Here is a 14,386-nt window from a genome sequence, read left to right on the forward strand (position 1 = left end):
TAGCAATGCCACCCCCTCGCCACCACCACAACCAGAAATGTCTCCAGACATTGCCAAATGTCTACAGGGAGGCTAAATTATCCCCAGGTGAGAATGTCAATCTGAGACTAAAACAAAAGCAGAGATGCAAATGGAAGATTAATGTACAATATTATTTACTGTTACAAAGTAGAAATAATGAAAATAAAGAGAGAAATAAAGTAAAATAATTGATTGCTATATAGGCAGCAAGTGGAAGCCAAAGGATAGCAATAAAAACCACATAATAAAATATTAAACAGTGAAACAATGGACTAAGTGATTTAAAAAATATAAGCACAAGACTAGAACAAAAATACAAACATCCTGGGGCTGGCCCAGTGGCGCAGCCATTCTCTTCTTTCGCATCCCAGGGTTCCCAGGTTTGGATCGCGAGTGCCGACCTACACCACTCATCAAGGCACACTGTGACAGCAACCTACATCTAAAATAGAAGAAGATTGGCAGAGATGTTAGCTCAGGGCCAATCTTCCTCACCAAAAAAAAAAAAAAAAGAAAGAAAGAAACACAAACATTTCTAAATTCCAAATTCCTTTTAATTAGAGGGCAAAGAATGCAAATATTGCAGAGAAAAAAATTGGAAATATAATGAAATACACCTAATTACAAAATACTAAGACCAAACATATTAGTCCTACCAATAAAAATCAACAGGTTTAGCTCACATATTCATCAAAGAATATTTTCAATTTGGCTCATAAAATAAATCCCAAGTATATTCTGGATACAAAATCTAAATCTACAACAAATAAATTAAGCAGAAAAGTAAGTGGTAGCTAAAGGTATACCAGGCCAATGGAAAGGAAAAGAAGAGGAGTAATGATCCAGAAAGCAGACAAAGTAGAATTCAAGCCCAAGCAACCGATAAGTAAGGGCACTTCTTAATGCTAAAAGTGACAGTTCTCAAAGGTGATATAAAACTTACGAATAATTGTGCACCCAATAACACAGTAACCACATTTATGAAGCGAGAAATAGAATAGATTCAAAGAGCCATGGATAAAAACCCACTAAGAGTAGAAGACTTGAATACAACATTCACAGTACAGTAGATCAAATGAATAAAAATATAACAGAGAAAATACTGAAACAACGTAATCAACAAGGTAGAACTTGTGGAAGTATACTAATCTCTGCATCCTGAAGATACAGGAAACACCTTCTTCTTAAGTACTCATGGAACTTTCACAAGAAATAACCATATATTAGGCAGCAAAAAAATCAGTCATTTCATATCATAGAACTATTACAAACAATACTCTCTGATCACAGTACAATAAAATTAGAAATTACTAACAAAAACACAAAGCAGAACAGCATTTACACATAGAAATGTTTTTAAAAAGAATTAAATAACTCTTCAATTAAATAATACAGACAGAAATTACAGACTTCTAAAAAATAATGAAAGTGAAAACACAACATACATAGTACATATTGTACTATAGATTAGGGAAAACTGGATGGGGAGTATATGCGAACATTTTTGAAACTTTTCTGTAAGTCTGAAATTATTTCAAAATAAAAAGTTATGAAAATAAATAACTATATCACTCCTCTAGTTGATTTTGATGCATGCTAAGATTTGAAAATCACTGCACTAGAATAACAGCCCTGGCCTCTTCCCTCTTTTTGTTTTTCCCCATTGAGGTGACATTCATTTGTCTACACGTCTCAGGTAGGACTTACCAGAACTACATGAATGTCCCTTTTGCCTCTCTCTCCACCTTAGCTCTGTGAGAAGTCTTGCTCTGTAGAACCAATCTTTCACTCAGGTTGGCTTTACCAAGGTCTGGACTTTGGGCAAGGGTGAGAGAAAAATGTTAGAAAGCTATTTTGACCAATGTTCTAGAGTCACATTTTCCCATCAGCACATTAGTAATAAAGCCAGCATCTGCCTTTTCCTGCTTCTGTCTTTCTAATGTTTTTGAACTTGTGAAGTGGAGACCTCCCTAAAGCTCTCACACCTTAGTCCAACCAGCTATGACCAAGGTCTGCAAGGTCATGTGATCTGTATGGGATGTCAGTTCAGGGCAGGCAGGAGGAAGGGCAGTGTCCTAAATTGACTCCTGAGTGCAGGCAGGAAGATCCATCTACCAAGGGATAATAACTTGTAATTTAAAATAGATTTGGGACTCTATCTAAAACAATAGAGAAATGTTCCTAAAATTTATGAAAATACATGATAGAAAATTATTCACAAATTGCCAAAACAAGTCAATGGGGAAGATAATAGTCTCTTCAATAAACATGCATGGACAGCTGGATATGCACATACAAAAGAATGATTTCAGGCCCTGTCCTTACATCTTAAGCAAAAATTAACTCAAAATGGATTATAGACCAAAACGTAATAGCTGAAATTTTGAAACTTGTAGAAGAAAACATAGAAGTAAGTTTTCCTGATCTTGGATTAGGCAAAAATCTTCTTAGATGTGAAAAGCACAAGTGAAAAAGGAATAAAACAGATTACTTAACTTCATCAAAATAAAAAACATCTGTACTTCAAAGAAAGCAGAGACAACTTTCAAGAAAGTGAAAAGATAGCCGATACATGGGAGAAAATGTTTGCAAATCATTTATCTGATAAGGGAATTGTATCCAAAGTATATAAAGAATTTCTACAATTCATTCATAAAAGGATACATAACCAAGTTTAAAAAGAGGCAAAGGATCTGAGTGGGCATTTCTCCAAAAATGCTATATAAATCATCAATAAGTATATGAATTGATGCTCAATGTCATCAGTCACAAGGGAACTGCAAATCAAAACCACAATGAGATATCGCTTCACATCCATTAGGATGTCTACAATCAAAAAGTCAGATAACAATGTTCGCAAGGATGTGGAGAACTTAGAAGCCTCATATATTTCTTGTAGGGACATGAAATGGTACAGCTTTGGAAAGTAGTTTGATAGCTCCTTAAAATACCAAAAATAGCGTAACTATATGCTACAGTTATTCCACCCCAGGTACATACTCAAGAGAATAGAAAACATATATCCACACAAAAACTTGTACACAAACATTTAAAGCAACATCATTCATAACAGTCAAGAAGTGAAAACAACACAAATGTTCATCAACCAATGAATGGATAAATTAAAATGATATCCATGTAATAATAAAAAGTAATGAAGTACTGATATACACTACAATATAGAGAAACCTTGAAAACATTACATTAAGTGAAAGAAGCCAGTCATAAAAGAGCATATTGTATGATTCGATCTATATAAAACATCCAGAGTAGGCAAATACATAGAGAAAGAAAGTATATGTGTGGTTTCCAGGGCTGAGGGATTGAGTGGGAGGGGGGAGGGGACAGGAAGTGACTGGTAAAGCAAAGCTTCTTTTTGGGTGATGAAAATGTTCTAAAATTGATTGTGGTAATGCTTCCACAAGTCTATGAATACAGGAAGAGCCATTGACTTGTGTACTTTAAATGGGTGAATTGTATGGTATGTGAATTATACATTTATATGAATATGTGAATCAATAAAGATGCTTTAAAAAAGACTTGAGGAAAGAACCAAAAAACCTTACACAACTCTATTAAACAGAAACTTAACCTCGAAATCCTTAACATATTGACCCTGATTATTTCTGGGAGATAAAATTAAAAGTTATTATTTTCTTCTTTATATTACTCCTGTATTTTCAACATGCATGAATACTCTTTTCAAAGTGAAAAAAATTAAACCTTTATTTTAAATGATTAAAATGAAGAAAAAAAAAACTGGTCGATATAACAAGTTTTTCAACATGCCAGAGAGAGCTACTTGTGGTGAAAAACATCAATATGAAAAGACCTATTAATCAAATCCTGGGACAGCGGTGTCTCAGGACTGGAATACATTTGACCCCCGTTCTGGTTAGCTGTGGATGATTGACAGGCTTGCTAGCTGGGCCAATCTTGGGAAAGATGCCCTTTCTAAACACCACTTTGATTTGCATCAGGTAGCCTGGAATTGGAATCAAAATTCCTGGAGCCACTTATTGTGCTGAGGCTTCCATATCCTCACCTATATAATGTAGAAAGAAAATAAATATATATAACGCAATGATCCAATTGGACTAGATCAGTAGCTTTCAGGCCTGCAGAATCAGCATCCCCTATGAAACTTGATAGAAATGTAAATTTCCAGGCTCTACCTCAGACCTAATGAATCAGAAACTCTGGGAACAGAGGCCAGCAATCTGTGTTTCAGTAGGCCTTCCTCATGATTCTGATGCATGCTGGATTTGAAAACTGCTGATCATTATTTTTAAGGAATAGAGAAGAAAAATTGTCAGTTGATACCTGGGGAATATTTTCAAATCACATATCTCCAAACCACAAGCAATTTCAAATGTCCCTTAAGGCCTTTCATGTTCTTTCTCTCTCTGTCTCTGTCTCTTTCTCTCTGTCTCATACATAAACACACCACACACACACATACACAGACACTTGAATTGCTGTCATAATGAATCACCTTAACTCATGAGCATGTCTCTCCCTCAGGTGTCCAGGGATAGTTGAGAACTTTCATACAGATTTCCTCTAATTTCTTTCAACCCCAAAGTTGTGTGGTCTAGCAGAGTGGCACAAACCACCCCACTGAGCTGGAATAGCTCACAGTGTCCCATCTGGCAAGGGCACATGGACATCTCTTGGGTTGGGAAGGCATTTAGCACCCCTGAATTCACATCCCCTTCTTTTTGGATATGCTCCTTTTGGAAATACTTACTCCTACCTTTTACTGTGGCTATTTCTTTTTCTACAACATTTTTCATTTCTTACCCTTAGCGCCAGACATTTTTGAAAACTTTCTGCTGACAGGTTAAAATGTTCCTACCTCCTGCCTTCATTCTCACCCACCTCTCCTTCCTTTCATGTCTGTTGTAGAGTTGGGGGGCCAAAAGCTAGCCGTGATTTTGAGAGCAGTGGTATGCCGTTTAAATCCTACTGGGGGTCTGAGTAGTAGGGGGTCAGGTAGGAGTTAATTTCTTAATGTAACATTCAATTAAAACACACATATGCTCTAAGTCAGGCTCTCTCTCTCTCTCTCACACACACACACCCCCACATACCACCATACACTTAAGGGAAAGGTGATATAAAGGCAGAAATTCCAAAACAAATCGCTTTGCCCAGCTGAAGGAATCTAAATTCATATTTCGTTTGCTCAAATGCTTGATTTTACCACTGCTGTCTTCTGAGAGACCCAGTTTCTTTGCCCAGCATATTTTACAATGCCCAAGACCTTCTGTAAGTGCCTTGATCTGAGAATTACACAGAAAAGGTTTTCAGGCTGAGGAAGAAAGTGAGCTTGGACCTCAAGTTAAATATCTTCTTTCACCTTTAGAAAACAGCAAAAATAAGCAGATGCAATTTGTTACACTCGTGTTGTTGACAAGATTACCATGAGGGCTACAGGCAAAGACAGCAGCAAAGAGCTTACTTCATCTGCCAACTGTTCTGTGTCTTAAGGGAATGTGTTGACTCACTGAGTGAGTGAACTAAGGCATTTTGCAGAATACATGAATCTTGCCTCTGATCCTAGCACTTAATGGCTGTGTCGCAGGACTATGTTCTCCATGTCAGACACGATCTGTAACATGATAACAGCACTATCTCCTTCCTTCCCTTTCTCTCCTTGTTTTTCTAAGGCTAAGGAGAAAGATTCTGTCACTTACCACTAATATTTGGATCTTTCACCTACTTTTCACAATTCAGCCTAGAAGAGATTAATGACGTCGCTATTTTGTAGATTTTAGTAATAATTTCTCATGTTCAGAGAATTTTATCATAATGAATAAGGTGATCTTTGTTTTTCTGTTTGTTCATTCCTGTCAGGCCAGAGATCTGGAAAAGTATCTCCTAACACATACTAAATCAATTGGGAAAGGCAATAATATTCAAGTGGATTTGTTTTGTTCTCTAAAATAATTTGATAGCCCATTTTAACAAGGAACCCAACATGAAGGTAGTTTATAACTGAAATCCCTTTACTTCTGCTTCTCTCCTAGATCTTTCTGGTTTGTCTAATGTCCCTGATGGGAATACTGGGGGACCTCATCTCTATCCTAGTTCTTTGCTTTCTTCTGAACACATTTCACATGAACCAGGGATATTTTCTGTTTCTTTCTGGCCCCAGAGCCTGATAGAACCAGAGGACTAAAAGAACCTTATTCTTTTTTGAGTGGAACTACATTGAAAGGATTTGATACCCTGCTCTGTGTCCTCAAATCAACCCGACAGCGATCTGTTGCCTCAAAAGCCTAGCCTAAATGTCTCTTTTGTTCAATTATTTAATCATCTCTTTGTCTGTCTTAGAGAATCCTGGACTGATGTCTTGTATCTTTAGCAGTTTCACTGGTTACCAAGGAAAGTCTGTCCTCTGGATCTGTCCCTCTCTCTCTTCAAATTTGCTATAGAAAATACCCTCATTTTTCACTCCAAACACAATCACAAGAGCAATGAAGATATGGAGATAGGTCTGACCCTGGATGTGTGGGATGAGCATTAGCTCACGCACTGCAGTGGAATGGAATAACATCTTAGCTTCACGTCTAAGCTTTGCCATATACAAGCTTCATGAGCCTTTCCAAGCCTTGATTTCTCCTTCTCTGTAAGATACTCATGATAATACCAATTCTAAAGTATTGTTGTAAGAATTCACTTGTTATTTTAAAAGCTCCAGGCAGCATATTCAACAAATATTAATTATCTCTTTTTTATTTTCCCCCAATTTATATCATTAGTAAATATATTTAAGACTTGGGGACTAAAAAACACAGCAGAATTCCAGACTTCAAAGAAACTAACAATGGCATAAGACTAAATTTCTTCTAGTAGTAGAATATTTTTTAACAATCTAGTTCTTAGGAAAATAATTAATTTCCCTTTTCTTGCCTCTCTAAGCTTCCCAGAAAGAACTAACTGCTAGAGATGTGATCTCTATTCATAACCAATCCCTGTTACCTGGTTCAAGCTTCTCACTATTGCTAAGCTTGCATTTCTTCCATCCAAGCAATTACTGACTCTCCTGGACATCTTTAGAGACCATATTTTGCATTTTATACCATTTATGTAGAAATTAAATACTTTTAGTATAGATGTGAATTCTATTAAAACTTCAGATGATTTTTTTAAATCTCTATAATCCAAATATTAGACTCTTCATAACTATATGTATTCTCTGATTTTTGACTAATTATGAGGTGAAATGTTTTCCTCTATTGAGTCTCTGAGTATATGCATGGCTGTATTTATATACTATGCACAACTAACCAAGATAAATATAACTGTGAGGATATGGTATGATTCTCAGAGCTAATGACCCTCAACCTTACCAGCTAACACACCTTTGACATTTAGTTGAAGTATAATACTGAAGAAAAATTAAGAATTTATTTCTCCGGGTCCTAGAACAGCAACTATGCATTGAGTTAAAACAATGAAATTGTAGATCTCAGATGTTATGAAACCTACTGACTTGGTTTTTCATAAATTATTCTCATATTCCACTATATTTTGCCCCACATTTAGATTAGTGAGGCCATATGAAACTTAAAACTCGGACATTTTTTTGAAAAGTAAATGCCTGATTGGAGAAATGTCCACTTGTGAATTACTAGCTTCTGTAAAATCGCAGAGAATGGTGTGAAAGGGAGCCTGGGGACATGATTTCTAGCTTGCACCAGTTGACCCTCTCCTATTAGCCACAACAGATAGAACTTGTTGATTTTCAGGGAGCCTGAAAGCAATAAAAATCACAAAGCAATAAACACTGTTTACTTGGTTCAATTCTTATTTGTCAAACTTTGAAAATGTCACCTCATGTCCTAAGAATCAAGGTTTACTTTTTCTAGTCAAATCTATGAGCCAAGCAGATTCATTTTTCTCAGTGAATTTTTTTTCCAGAAATTATATTTTTTAAAGATAACATCCAAACAATTTCAAGTTAGGCACAATGCTTATATTTGTGGCTAAAATCAAAACAGAAGACTAGTCAGTTCTTCTAAGTAGCCTTTTCTGATTATCATGCAAGTCCTCTGTCTGCCATCTTCTTTCCAAAAGAAGTTGTATGCATGAGAAAGCAGGAGACACAAAATCATTTACCTGGAAGAAAAGCATGTGTGTCATGAAAAAGGTACAACTTGTCACTGAGAGGAAAGGAGGGAGGAAAGAAGAGAGGAAGGAAAAAGAAAGCAGGAGGAAAGAGAGAGAGACTAGAAAAGAAAGAACCATTTTGTTCTGTTTGTATTCCAATAGGTTTTCAAGTGTCAGAACTGACAAGCCCTGTGCAACATTTAACTCAACCCTCTTCTTAAACTGTTGGGCTTGTATTGATGAAATTAATTCTCTGCAATCAATCCTTTGAACGTAGATGGATTTCTGGTGCCGAGTTCAGCGGAACTATTAAGAAGAATGCTAGGGCGTTATAATCTACGCTTATCAGCTTGTCTTTATTTAGTGGCTGAAAGATGACAAATTTTCTTTTATTTCTTGAATTGACAGAATTATTCAAGTTATAAATGCAGAACTATAACTTTAATTTGAACAAAATGCTAATGTTTTGTCTACTAGGTAATTCCAAAGTGGTAATGTTAATAGGCATTCTGTTTCCTAATGTGATCAAGAAATGGCTCTTTGAATCTCTCCAGAGACCCTGGAACATTTTGTACCTGCTTCATCATCATTCATCAATATTCATGGACACATCTATAATTTTCAAGACACTGAACAGAGCCCTGTTGGTGATTCAGAAAACACAGTCCATGTCAGGGCAGTATATGAAGGAAGTAAAATGTGCCCTCAGGGACCCTCTACTGCCCTACCCCTGCCCTGCTTAGTGTGTCCTCCCCCAGGTGTGCAGTGTCTTCCCACTGCCCCCTGTTACCCAGAGTCCACTATAATTTCCTATGCATTCTGCTTCCTTTCTTCTCTATTCCCAAAACATCTTACTACAATGCTAAAGTGATTGTAGTAATCGAATTTGCTTGCATGTGTTAATGGTTTATAAGAATTTCGTATGTTCTGCTCCCAGGCAACATGCTTACATACTTGCATTTTTCTTGAGCTTCCAGGGCTTTAATCTCCGGGAGAAACCTAGCATTCTCAAGATAGCATTTGCTGATTTTAATAGAGCTCAGGGCTAACTCACAGACCATTTCATATCCAGCTGCTTGCAGGAAGAGCAACTTTATTCTATCTCCTTTTTCTTGAAATATGAAAAATCAATAACTGGCTTTCAAAATGATTCTGCAAAGGTGAGGCCACCGTGAGCAGCAGAAGTATACTGTTCAGGTGACAGCCTCTGGACAAACACATCAGCCTTCAGTAGCACAACTAGCAGAAGTCTAAATGTATTTGTCACTCTGACAGCACTGCCAAGTGAGTGCCCCTCAGTCACTATGTCCCATGAAAGGTGCAAGTGTCCCAGACCGAACATGGAAAAGCACCTTCAGTAGTTATTGATTCCAAGGGAGGAGGATTCAGAGGAGCATGTACTTCCAGAGTGCCCTAAACAAAACATTGCTAGGGCTACAAACAGCTATATCTCCAGGGGTCCATTTGCCACTGCCCTGACCCCTCCCCACCTTGCAAACTTCCTGGCACCAGTTCCTTTACCCCTCATTCTTTGTAATCTTCACAACAGCACAAGACTATGACCCATTTTAAAGTGACCTAAGAAATTTACTCTTCTTTGTCATGCAGAGCTTTGGGGCTAAAAAAATAAGGCATTTGCAAGCTTTATTATTTTTCAAAGAACAAAAGAATCTGCAACTACTTGGGAAGCTTATCTTTTCTCTAAGTCCCCTCCCTTCAGATATAGACCTGTTTAGTGGCACCATTTTGTACCAAAGACACTGTTTTGTCAATATTTGTCCCTTCCCAAGTAACTATGGAACCATCTGGCATGCAGTAAACAGGTTTATGCATTAACTGACTGTGCTCAGGAAACCTAGCAGTTAGCAGTTAATTTTATCCCTGAATAATGCAGTGGAAATGATAATCGATGGGACAAAAATGGACAGCATTGGAAAAGAGCTTGGAAAACACTGCGTTGTCTACAGATGTAGAGGTTCCTATGCATTCACTTAGATCAGAAATCAAATCAGTGTCAGATTATCTTGTAGTTTATGGATCCTAGTTGGTTGCATAAATGGCAGCCCACTGATCGTAAATTCTACCCAGTCTTCCCTTAATGACCTTAATGGGTTGCCATTATTTTACTGTGCTATCATTCAAAAAAAGCCCATCTGGTATTCATAAATACGTGCAGAGGAGAGTGGACATTGACATTTATAAATGCAACTAAAGAGTATCTTCAGTTCAGGTGGAATCAAGAGTTTTTCTGGTAAAATAGTTTTTCCCTCACTGAGTTTCCACAATTCCTTCAGTATGTCATCAACCCAAATGCCCACCACTGGGGACTGATTAAATAAATCATGATTCTTTTACAGGAAGGATTATTCTTCTAAGTATGTTTACTTAATTTCAAGTATTGTGAACGTAGTTAAGTGACAAAAGGATGACACAAATTGCATATGTACCATAATTTCAACCATCTAACAAAACTGCATAGACCTACTGGCAAGTGACTTTCACTCTCTTGGTCTCAGTTTCTTCTTCTCTATAATGAGAAGTGTCCCAGTTTGAGTCACTCCCAAGCACACCCTGATCAAGGGTTTGAGTACAAGTACGTTATAAGGACAATGACTCCAGGAAGTACAGTGAAGTGTAAGTAAGTGAGATTCAGAAATTAACTCTCTGTGGAAAACGAGATAAATCCTGCTGGAAACCCTCTGAGATGATCACTTCTCAGAATTGTCCACCAGGGTCTTTACTCATCAATCCCTGTCCCTTATTGCTTGCCAGTTGCTCCCGGGACACTTAGTCCAATCCCATGTGGACCAAGCATGCTTCTCCCACCAGGTACAGAGAGCTGCAGGAAACCTTCTGAGCAAAGGAGAACTGCCTCTATGGTGGATCGAGGAGATACAGGCAGGGCACCAGCAGCATCTGCTAGAAGGTAATTAGGTTAGGTAACTTCTAACATGCCTTTAATCTCTGAAAGATTACTTAGCAAACTGGGATGATGGATGATCCTGCACTACATCTTTAACATTTTCTACAATAAGCTTTAGAAGACAAAAAAATAAGTAGGTGGTAGGAAGTTGGTAAAATTTCTGACTTTATTTGAGTTCCCCAGAGCTGACCCTTAGTCAGAGATTCAAGTACAAGTTGTTTAGCTGGTCAGTTACTCTAGGAAAAATCATAGAGTTAAAGGGAAGTGAGAGAGGTAAGGGAGAAATCCAATAAAGAGTGTGCTGTTAATTAGTTTTTAGTTGCCACAGTTGTAAACTAGCCCTCAGTCCCACTGGGGAATTCTGGAAGACAGCGTGCATTATGCCCCAGGGATATTCTGTGTGAGAGCTGAGGCACTCGAGTGTTTATTCACCACCTCCCGTCAGTCATTTGTTGAAGGTTGCTTCAACTGGGGCTAATACTCCCCAGTCTTTCTGGCCTATGCCATAAGTTGCAGAGTAGGCTTAGGTGGCAGCCTCAGGCAAAAAGACCAGGTCCTTGGCATGTCAGCCAGCTTGCATGGAAATGGTGGGGACCAAGCTAGGACTGGAAGCACCAAGAGCAACTGCTATAGAGGCAGTTAATTTCTCAAGCCCTTATGGTATATGCATAAGCACTTGAGGACCCTACAATATGTACACATCTGTAGCTTGCTCCATTAATCTAGGGCGGCCACTGGGGAGAAAAAGAAACAAAACAAACCCGAACACTTCAAAGCCAGCTCAAGCCTATTGCCTCCATCAAGGGTCTCCTCATCACCACAGCCAAACATGTTCATCTTCTTCAAACTCCTCCCATGGCAGTATTGTCTCTTCCACCCATTTGGAACTTATGGCATCCTTTTTGATTCTATAAGGCAATGACTTGTCTTCCTAACTATGCTATAAGTTTCTGCAGAACAGTCTCTGTCTTACTATTCCATTCCACTCTCAGTGCCAAGCACACAGCAACATTCCACAAATACTTGTTGCCTTGAATAAGCTGTGAAAGTTAAGTATAGAAAAAACTAAAAGGAAATATGCTCTTTAAAATGGTATCAATGGCTGGTGGAATTGTTTTCTGTTTTTGTGTTTGCTTTTGCTTTCTTTTATTTTTAACTTCTGTTTTTCATGAAAGCAATATGTGCTTGTTTAGAGAATTTGGAAAGTATAAAAAGAGTAATTTTTTTATTGCACTAACATTGGTTTATAAGATTATATAAACTTCAGGTGTACATCATTATCTTTCGATTTCTGTGTAGATGACATCATGTTCACCACCCAGAGACTAATTATAATCCATCACCACATACATGTCCCTGTCACCCGTTTCACCCTCTGCCCTCCCCACTTCCCTTCTGCTAACCACCAAGCCAATCTCTGTCTCTATGTGATTGTTTGTTGTTGTTTTTGTCTTCTACTTATGAGTGAGATCACGCAATATTTGACTTTCTCCCTCTGAATTGTTTCACTTAGCGCAATATACTCAAGGTCCATCCATGTTGTCACAAATGGCCGGATTTCATCATTTATTATGGCTGAGTAGTATCCCATTATGTATATACACCACATCTTCTTTATTCATTCATCCCTTGATGTGCACCTAGGTTGCTTCCAAGTCTTGCCTATTGTGCATAACGCTTCAACGAACATAGGGGTGCATGTGTCTTTACACGTTCATGTTTTCATGTTCTTTCGATAAATGCTCAGCAGTGGAATAGCTGGATAGTATGGTAGTTCTATTCTTTATTTTTTGAGGAATCTTCATACTGTTTTCCATAGTGGCTGCACCAGTTTGCACTCCCACTAGCAGTGTGTGAGGGTTCCCTTCTCTCCACATCCTATCTAACACTTGTTTCCTGTCCTGTTAATTGTAGCCATTCTAACAGGAGTGAGGTAATATCTCATCATAGTTTTGATTTGCATTTCCCTGATAGTTAATGATGTTGAACATCTTTGCATGTGCCTGTTGGCCATCTGTATATCTTCTTTGGGGAAAAGTCTGTTCAGATCTTTTGCCCACTTTTTAATTGGGTTGTTAGTTTTTTTGTTGTTGAGATGTATGAGTTTTTTGTATAGTTTGGATATTAACCCTTTATCGGATATATGGTTTGCAAATATCTTCCCTCGATTGTTAGATTGTCTTTTTGTTTTTGTGATTATTTCCTTTGCTGTGCAGAAGCTTTTTAGTTTGATTTTCTCTATTGCTTCCCTTGCCTGGTCAGACATGGTACTTGAAAATATGGTGCTAAAACTGATGTCGAAGAACATACTGCCTATGTTTTCTTCTAGAAGTTTCGTAGTTGTAGGTCTTACATTCAAGTCATTAATCCATTTTGAGTAAATTTTTGTGTATGGTGTAAGATAGTGGTCTACTTTCATTCTTTTGCATGTGGCTGTCCAGTTTCCCCAACACCATTTATTGGAGAGACTTTCATTTCTCCATTTATGTTCTTGGCTCCCTTGTCAAAAATTAGCTGTCCATAGATGTATGGGTTTATTTCTGGGCTCTGAATTCTGTTCCATTGATCTGTGTGTCTATTTTTGTGCCAGTACCATGCTGTTTCGGTTACTATAGCTTTATTGTATATTTTGAAATCAGAGAGTGTGATGCCTACAGCTTTGCTCTTTTTTCTCAAGATCCCTTTGGCTATTCAGGGTCTTTTGCTGTTCCATATAAATTTCAGGATTCTTTGTTCTATTTCTGTGAAAAATGTTGTTGGGACTTTGATAGGGATTGCATTGAATCTATAGATTGCTTTAGGAAGTATGGACGTTTAAACTATGTTAATTCTTCAAATCCAAGAGCGTGGAATATTTTTCCATTTCTTTGTGTCTTCTTCAATTTCTTGCAACAATGTTTTATAGTTTTCGGTGTAAAGGTCTCTCACCTCTTTGGTTAAATTTATTCCTAGGTATTTTATTCTTTTTGTTGCAATTTTAAATGAGATTGTATTCTTAATTTCTTTTTCTGCTACTTCATTGTTAGGATATAGAAATGCAACTGATTTTTGTATGCTGATTTTGTATCCTGCAATTTGACTGTATTCATTCATTATTTCTAAAAGTTTTTTGGCGGATTCTTTAGGGTTTTCTATATATAAAATCAAGTCATTTGCAAGTAGTGACTGTTTCACTTTTTTCTTTCCAAGGTGGATCCCTTTTATTTCTTTTTCTTGCCTGATTGCTCAGGCTAAGACTTCCAATACTATGTTAAACAAGAGTGGTGAAAGTGGGCATTTTTGTCTGGTTCTTGCTCTTAGAGGAATAACTATTTTAGTTGAGTT

This window comes from Equus przewalskii, chromosome 28 (assembly GCF_037783145.1).
Source record: "Equus przewalskii isolate Varuska chromosome 28, EquPr2, whole genome shotgun sequence".
NCBI lineage: Eukaryota > Metazoa > Chordata > Mammalia > Perissodactyla > Equidae > Equus > Equus przewalskii.